The 7,169-nt window shown below is 38.5% G+C and overlaps 1 long non-coding RNA gene across 1 annotated transcript; it reads right to left on the reverse strand.

Annotated features, from left to right (window-relative positions):
• Positions 1-1,544: 1,544 nt before the first annotated feature.
• LOC137272458 (uncharacterized) lies at positions 1,545-5,744 on the reverse strand. Its single transcript, XR_010956095.1, has 3 exons — positions 5,673-5,744; positions 2,382-2,710; positions 1,545-1,612 (listed from the first exon to the last, which is right to left on the reverse strand). It is a non-coding gene; the product is annotated as an uncharacterized lncRNA (long non-coding RNA).
• Between the last annotated feature and the right edge of the window lie 1,425 nt (positions 5,745-7,169).

Here is a 7,169-nt window from a genome sequence, read left to right on the forward strand (position 1 = left end):
AGGCAAGTGCAAAATAGATCCATCTAATTACCGTGACATAATCTACCACGAATGGTCCGGGAATAGGTTTTAGTGTGATGGAAAAGCAGCAGAGTATGCCATGCGGTCAAGGCTATCATTGATAAGTTATCAGTCAATAAGATCGGACGCTGTAAGTCGACTATGGCAACTGGCCAAGGTACTATAAACGAATTGGTTTTCTTTAGATTGGGTTCTGTTCCCTGTCAGTGGAAGGAATACGAGTGTGACACTGTGGCGCAGGATATTTTAAGGTATGACTTTATGTCTTGTAAGATTAATATTACTGGAAGAAGTGTCTTATTTGAACAAATTTGTGACTTACATGATCTTAACGCGTTTGCAAAGTTATTGATTTACGATGATGATGAATTTCTTAAATTTCTAACTGGAGGAAAACCGGAAGATGCAAAAGACTAGTTAAAACTATGATATGTGGACAAGTGTTATAATATGTGTCTCAGATTATTGATGTAAGTATATAAATGGAAAAATATTTTATAGCCGTTGTATTTCACCTTACCACCCTGTATAAATTACGTCATGATCATTTCTTTTGTACCATGTACCATTGATATGACTGTGTGATATACATATGTAATCTTCAAACAATGGAGGAAATAAAGAATATCTATCTATCTATCTATCTATCTATCTATCTATCCATCTATCTTTAACAAATTTAAGCACGGGACTTGGATCAACAGGAGTACTGGAGGTAGGCAACAGCCCAAACACTACTAACCAAACGTATACCCACAGTTTAGCATTTCCTGCGGGTAAGTTAGAAAATGTCACTTGCTTGTAAGCGGGGTACATTGACTGGCTCAGTGAGTCAGCAAAATGACATTTAAGTCTTCATGAAACATTAAATGCGGACGAGTCTATCAACACTCTTTGCAATCTTGGTAAATAGTACATGCTCGACTGTACCCCAAACGTTGTGAAATGTTAATACCAAAGGTTGTAGCTGCAGTCATGGACCGATATGAGTGATGAAGGTTTCAAGTTTAACACCCAATGTCCAACTGAATCTGAGATATCACCATGATAATTTACATTGCATTACATTACAGTCAGCGACACGTGAACCATTCCGTTGGTATCCCAGCAATGGCTCCCTGCTACTTAAGACTGTCGTGGTGAGGTGGTCACGCTGGGTTCATGCGTGTCGTCTTATCCTAAGTGTGTATATTGATGCTCGTGATATCGATGCCTGGGCTATCTGGTTCAGGCTCTATTATCTGCAGAATGACTATTACAATTCGTTAAACAAACAAAAAAGTCATATATATCACTTCTTTTCTTCAGTAAAAACATCATGAAATTGTCTCCATGGGTGATTCATCCAATCAACTTCTTTGGGGGGGATTTGGAAGCTCGTAAGATGAGCATATGGTATGTTGATTATATTATGGATAGACAACCTCTGTGTTGCAATGGATGTTATGCTGGGCATTTCAAACAGCAAAAGTCTTATGTTTTCTTACTGTCCATTGCAATTTGAAAATGAAACACAAAGCTGATTTAAAGTCACGATGGTTTATTGTGTCACGCACCCGAGGTTTTGTTGCATCGTTCCTCTTCACTAATTCTGAAACATAATAAAAAGTTGCTCTCGAAATTGTAATAACAAATGTCCATATATATTTTTAAGAAAATGTAATGTCGTCATTTTGTCATTCTGGCATATCAAAGAATCATTAATGCAGACTAAAAGTGGCCATTGGCATAACTATAATTTGACGCGAGTGTGATGTCAAGTCATTGTTGATAGATAACTACAGAAATAAGACATTAAGCGCGCTAGACATCAAACAAGTTCCTGTTAGTAGTTTTCCAGCTATGTTTTATGCGATACATATAACTTCTTAAAAGCGAGGGATCACGGTTGGCTCATGTCCGCCATACTTTGCATTCCCTGGCGCGAATCGAGGTTTTCCCATCAGTGCCTCTAGACTGATGGCTCATCCGTACAGTGGGACGATCTCTATCCATGCCATTCATATGTTGTTTACAGTACGGTGAACCAATAAAAGAACGACTTTAATGCTATTCTTTTCTTTGCTTATTCAGAACAATTATTACTCAACTGTTTACCTTTTGAAAAAATACAATAGTTCATGATGAAAACAAAAATGTAATGAAATTTGACCTTGAAATATGTCTAAAGGGTTTAATGTAATTTGTGCCAGGATGTACGTTTCGAGACTCAGTCCCCATAAGACTTTGGAAAACCGATAGGCACACACTGACACCGTTTCTTAATGGCCTTGGTTAAGACGTCTGTAACGTCTACGATTGTGCTTTCGCAGATTCAACAGTTTGCTCTTTACCGTTTCCATATACAGTGCATCACATACCTTGGATATGACGGTTTTTGACTTGGTTTGGGGGTGATTCAAAATATATACGTCAGCACCCTGAATGCCACGTGATTGCTGTCCACCTGGTCTGTTGTTGTTGTTGACCATGTGTTGATCTGTATTCACGATGACCTTAACGTCACGTTGAAAAGGGTAGGGGAAATGCCGAGGGTAATAGTGGGGATATTCCCCTGGGTAATATCGGGGGTATGGGTACCCGTACAGTCTGGGGTAGGGGTAGCCTTGGGGTGGGTAGGTGGTCTGAGCAACACACAGCACCACAAACGCCAGCACAAAAACTAACATGCTCTTCATCCTGAAGTTATCTGAAACAAAGATGTAAGTGAGCGTTACTAACCTCCAAACCCTCGAAAATTAGATACTTCGAAAATTTCCCGGTATACAATATGGTATTTACACGGGTCAGTTCCAAACACCCTTTCAAAACACCGACATTTTGTGAGGGAATTTCCCAGTTTGAGTGAGTGAATGAGTTACAATAGTTTTACACCGGACTCAGAAATATTCACGCTATACAGCGGCAGTCTGTAAAATAATCGAGTCTCCAATGATCAGCTGCATGGGCATCGATCTGCGCAATTGGAAAACTATGACATGTGTCAACCAAGTCAGCGAGCCTGAACACCCCATCCCATTAGTCGCCTCTTACGACAAGCATAGACGCCTCTTACGACAAGCATGGGCTACTGATGGTCAATAACCCGGTTCTTCAAGGATCTCCAGAGTTTACGCCTCAATGACAAAAACGGCCTCGTGACAAGGGTATGGACATTACATTTCCAGCTAACTACTTTCTCTTCATGTCGAATAATATCCCAGAAGGCGCAGTGTTTACATTTCCCAACTTTTTAGACACAATCGAGTTTGCTCTTTTCATCAAGATTTCAAAAACTGTACCATGTATAATTGATTTAACATACGTTGCCATTTTGCCTTTGTGTATGACTGTGCTGCAGTGGGACAGAGTACGTTCACTTTTGACTGATCGCTACAGTTGGCGTATACAAGTAAATGTATAAACAGACTAATGCAATTGTGGGTATATTTTTTATTTGTTTGTGCCAATAAATACATCCACAAAATGAAATATTTCGATATTTCCCTTGTCGTTTAACGAAACCTCATCTTCGATTATTTTTATCATAAAGTAAGCAATCCTGGGTTATCTCCCTTATGACCGTTCATTAAAAAGTCGTGGCGAAATGTTTTGCATCTCGTTCTGCGGACGATTGAATGTTGTTGGTAAAAGATACTTTAAATTAAAATATCTTAAAGGTAATACATTCGTCACATGGTGTTTTTAAAAGGTGTACAGGGCTGTAAGACACTTGTATATTGCGTATTTGTTTCAGCTGCGTCTCAGGAAATATCGTATACCGGGACATTTTCAAAGTACTAACATTTCCAGGTTTAAAACCCCAAGAGCTTTCGAGGTGATTAAAATTCTGAGGTTAGACAAATTTAATTTCGATGTTAGACGAAAGCGGACAGTAACATCACTTACCGGACCAATACTCACTGAGTATTCAGTGATAACCGCCGTCTGACTGTATATGACTTTGGGTATATCAGTCTATTGCAACAATACTAGTAATGAAAACAAACATTAGATCCTTTGTTGTGATTAATGACCCATGAAACACTCTGTCGGTACGCTATTGTTTTCTTAAAAAATAACAATCGCCGATGCAGTGTGTTTGGTCAGAGAGTGATATCAAGTGTATTGACAGTTGGTCCACGTCTCATGTAAGACACTGATGGAATTACTCGATTTTGATGATAATGTATGCTATTCTGGACCAATAGTTACAGTTAAATAGTCTCGACACCGCATTTCTGTTGTTTTATTTATCCAGGCCGCCGAGAGTCGCTGAACGTTTGAATTAGTTGTGAACAGGCATTACAGAGTTAATACGCATGAGGTGAAGTCACTGTTTGCCAGCAGTTGAAATGCTTATCGATAGGAAATCTAACCCAAAGGTTTGAGGTTCGGAAAAATTCATGGGCTAATATTGTCGAGGTTGCGTTACTAACCTCGAAAACATCGAAAATTAGATACTTCGAAAATTTCCCGGTATACAATATGGTATTTACATGGGTCAGTCCCACACACCCTTTCAAAATACCGTGTGTCTCCTATGTAGGAATGAGTACGTAATATCTACTACGTAATGCATGTACATAGAACGTTTTATCCCGGACGTATTACTTAATAGTAGTAATTAATACCTGACTATCTTACACATACTCTTGCGTGCGTGCGTGCGTGTGTGAATGCCCGAAACTCCATAACTGCAGTTAGATCAAGGTCACCCTCAACCACAAGACCAGGGGCGTTTAGAGATTTTAGAGCGTCAAAGGAAGGTCTTTGAACAGGTCAACAACATTCCAGGCTTCAGTGAATCTTTCAGAAAGTTGTATGGTAGACACGTGGAGGCCATTATTTTTAACGCATGCAGACACGCGGATGCTATTAATTTTAACGTATGTAGACACGTGGAGGTCATTAATATTAACGCATGTAGACACGTGGAGGCCATTAATTTTAACGCATGTAGACACGTGGAGGCCATTAATTTTAACGCATGTAGACACGTGGAGGCCATTAATTTTAACGCATGTAGACACGTGGAGGCCATTAATTGTAACGTATTAGTGATAAAACTCATGTCCAATGTAAAACGTTATATTAACCTGTTCCATACATTACCTATTTGTTTCAGATGAACAATGGAAATGTCGTTCCGTATATTTATGACAGTGCTACTACTGGGGCCGGGTTCCATGTCTTCAGTGTTTAGGTGTCATTTTAAAACACAGTCTCATGATATGATTGGAATTGTATAATCAGACCTTTCTTATGGATATGGAAAGGGTATTGTCGGCCATTTCTTCATTAAGATAAAATACAAATAATCTGGTTTTGATTTTCTTATGATTTCATAAAACATGATAAAATCACAGTCAAATAATTTGACAACACCGTATTTTGAATATGGTTAAACTGTAAGTTTGAAACATGTATGAATCCTTCTAGAAACTTAATCAACCGCAGATCCCTTTGTACGTGATTTCTATATCATCACTATATATTATCGATAAAATGCGTCATCCGGTGTGACAGGGCGTTTAATAGGCTTTCATCAAATTGGCAGAGACTGTCAAATTGCAGCTAGTGAGATCCGCCAGTTCTCGCTTACCTCGTGCGTCACTGAACACTATCCGCATTACGAATATTACTATACAGATATAATTGAGATCACTTACCAGCTTTCAGCTAATGTTCCCCGGTGGCTGATGATAGATACGTTGCTTCTTTTATAGCCTACATCAGGCTTCACTCTTTTTTCACTGATTAAGTATAACACTTCAAGCGATCATTTGTAACTTTCAGGTCTTTGTCAGTTAAGTGGGGCTGTGTTCGACGTTAAGTTTCAGCTGACTAATAAATATGTTTATATGCTGCATCTACTTTCTATGTGTTGCAATTCCTATTATACAGTACCTTGAGGGTAACACTCGATTACTTATTTAATCAATATAGACATCTGTGCATTTCATTTTTCACGAAGTAGCAACACACTTTGCTTCAACTGCGGCAGATGTGTCTTATTCACTGGAAGCACGAGCTATGCCAGTGTTGTTAAAGCAATGTTCATCAAAATGTTCCTATTTTCAAAAGAACCAAGCTATGCCAGTTTTGTTATATGCAGTGTTTATCAAAATGTTCCTTTTAATTAAAGAAATGAGCTCTGCCAGTGTTGTTAAAAGCAATGTTCACCAAAATGTTTCTCTCATTATTCCTCACAAGAGTGCAGTGTGTGAAACCAGTGCCTTGTGTCCACCGTTTTTATATTATTGTATTGTCTTTCATAGTTAAGGTTTATCAATTATATCTGTGATATTCTTGTTATTCTGCTGTCCTTCACCGACAGAGTTTTTATGATTTACCGTGAATTATTATTCAACTGGAATTTGTTCATAGTCACGATATGTCTGACATGTTGCCAGTGTGAGTTTACATATTAACTCACTCACTCTGGTGTCGACCGTTGTGATGTTGCTCCCTCTCTCTGACTACATAAAATAATCCAAATATTACCGGAGTTTGTTGTATTTCCCATTTGGACTCATGCACAATGGAATTTGGTTTAGTGGATTATCAATAATATTCCGTCGATGATATTTTATGCTCGCACTGTTTGTATTATTGTTCCTAATAATTTGTTATAAGGATCAAAAAGCTATACCTTTTAAAAACCTTTGAGTGCATTTCCAAGTACCAGACACGAGTTGTGTCCTAATTGTGACACATGTTCCTTAAATATCCCCATGTAATTGTTCGGGTTTTTTAAAGTGAAATCATTATGAACTCCATTGCCTTGGCTGATGTTTGCAATATGACCCACCAGTAAGTCGGGATAAGCAACCTATTCTGACTGCTACGGTCATCTCTACTTAATAGTGACTCGTGATTCATTATTCATGATTACGATGCAGTCGTCGTTCTTCAAAGGACTCGGCGTTCAGTGATTTCTTAAACTTTTACACTTTAAGTTAAGCGCGACAATCCCAGAGGGTGTTAATTAAGTCATTTTACTGCACAAGTTTTCAAGCATTCTGGTTAGGATGACAATGTTCTTGAACAGACATCGTCACAATAACCACAGCAAAACGGCAGCGTTTTCGCTGTCAGTATCACTTTCCAGACGTCTTATATAATAGCAAACCCACTGATAAACTAAAATGCATTGATATGTCAAA

The sequence above is a fragment of the Haliotis asinina genome, chromosome 2 (assembly GCF_037392515.1).
Source record: "Haliotis asinina isolate JCU_RB_2024 chromosome 2, JCU_Hal_asi_v2, whole genome shotgun sequence".
Taxonomy (NCBI): domain Eukaryota; kingdom Metazoa; phylum Mollusca; class Gastropoda; order Lepetellida; family Haliotidae; genus Haliotis; species Haliotis asinina.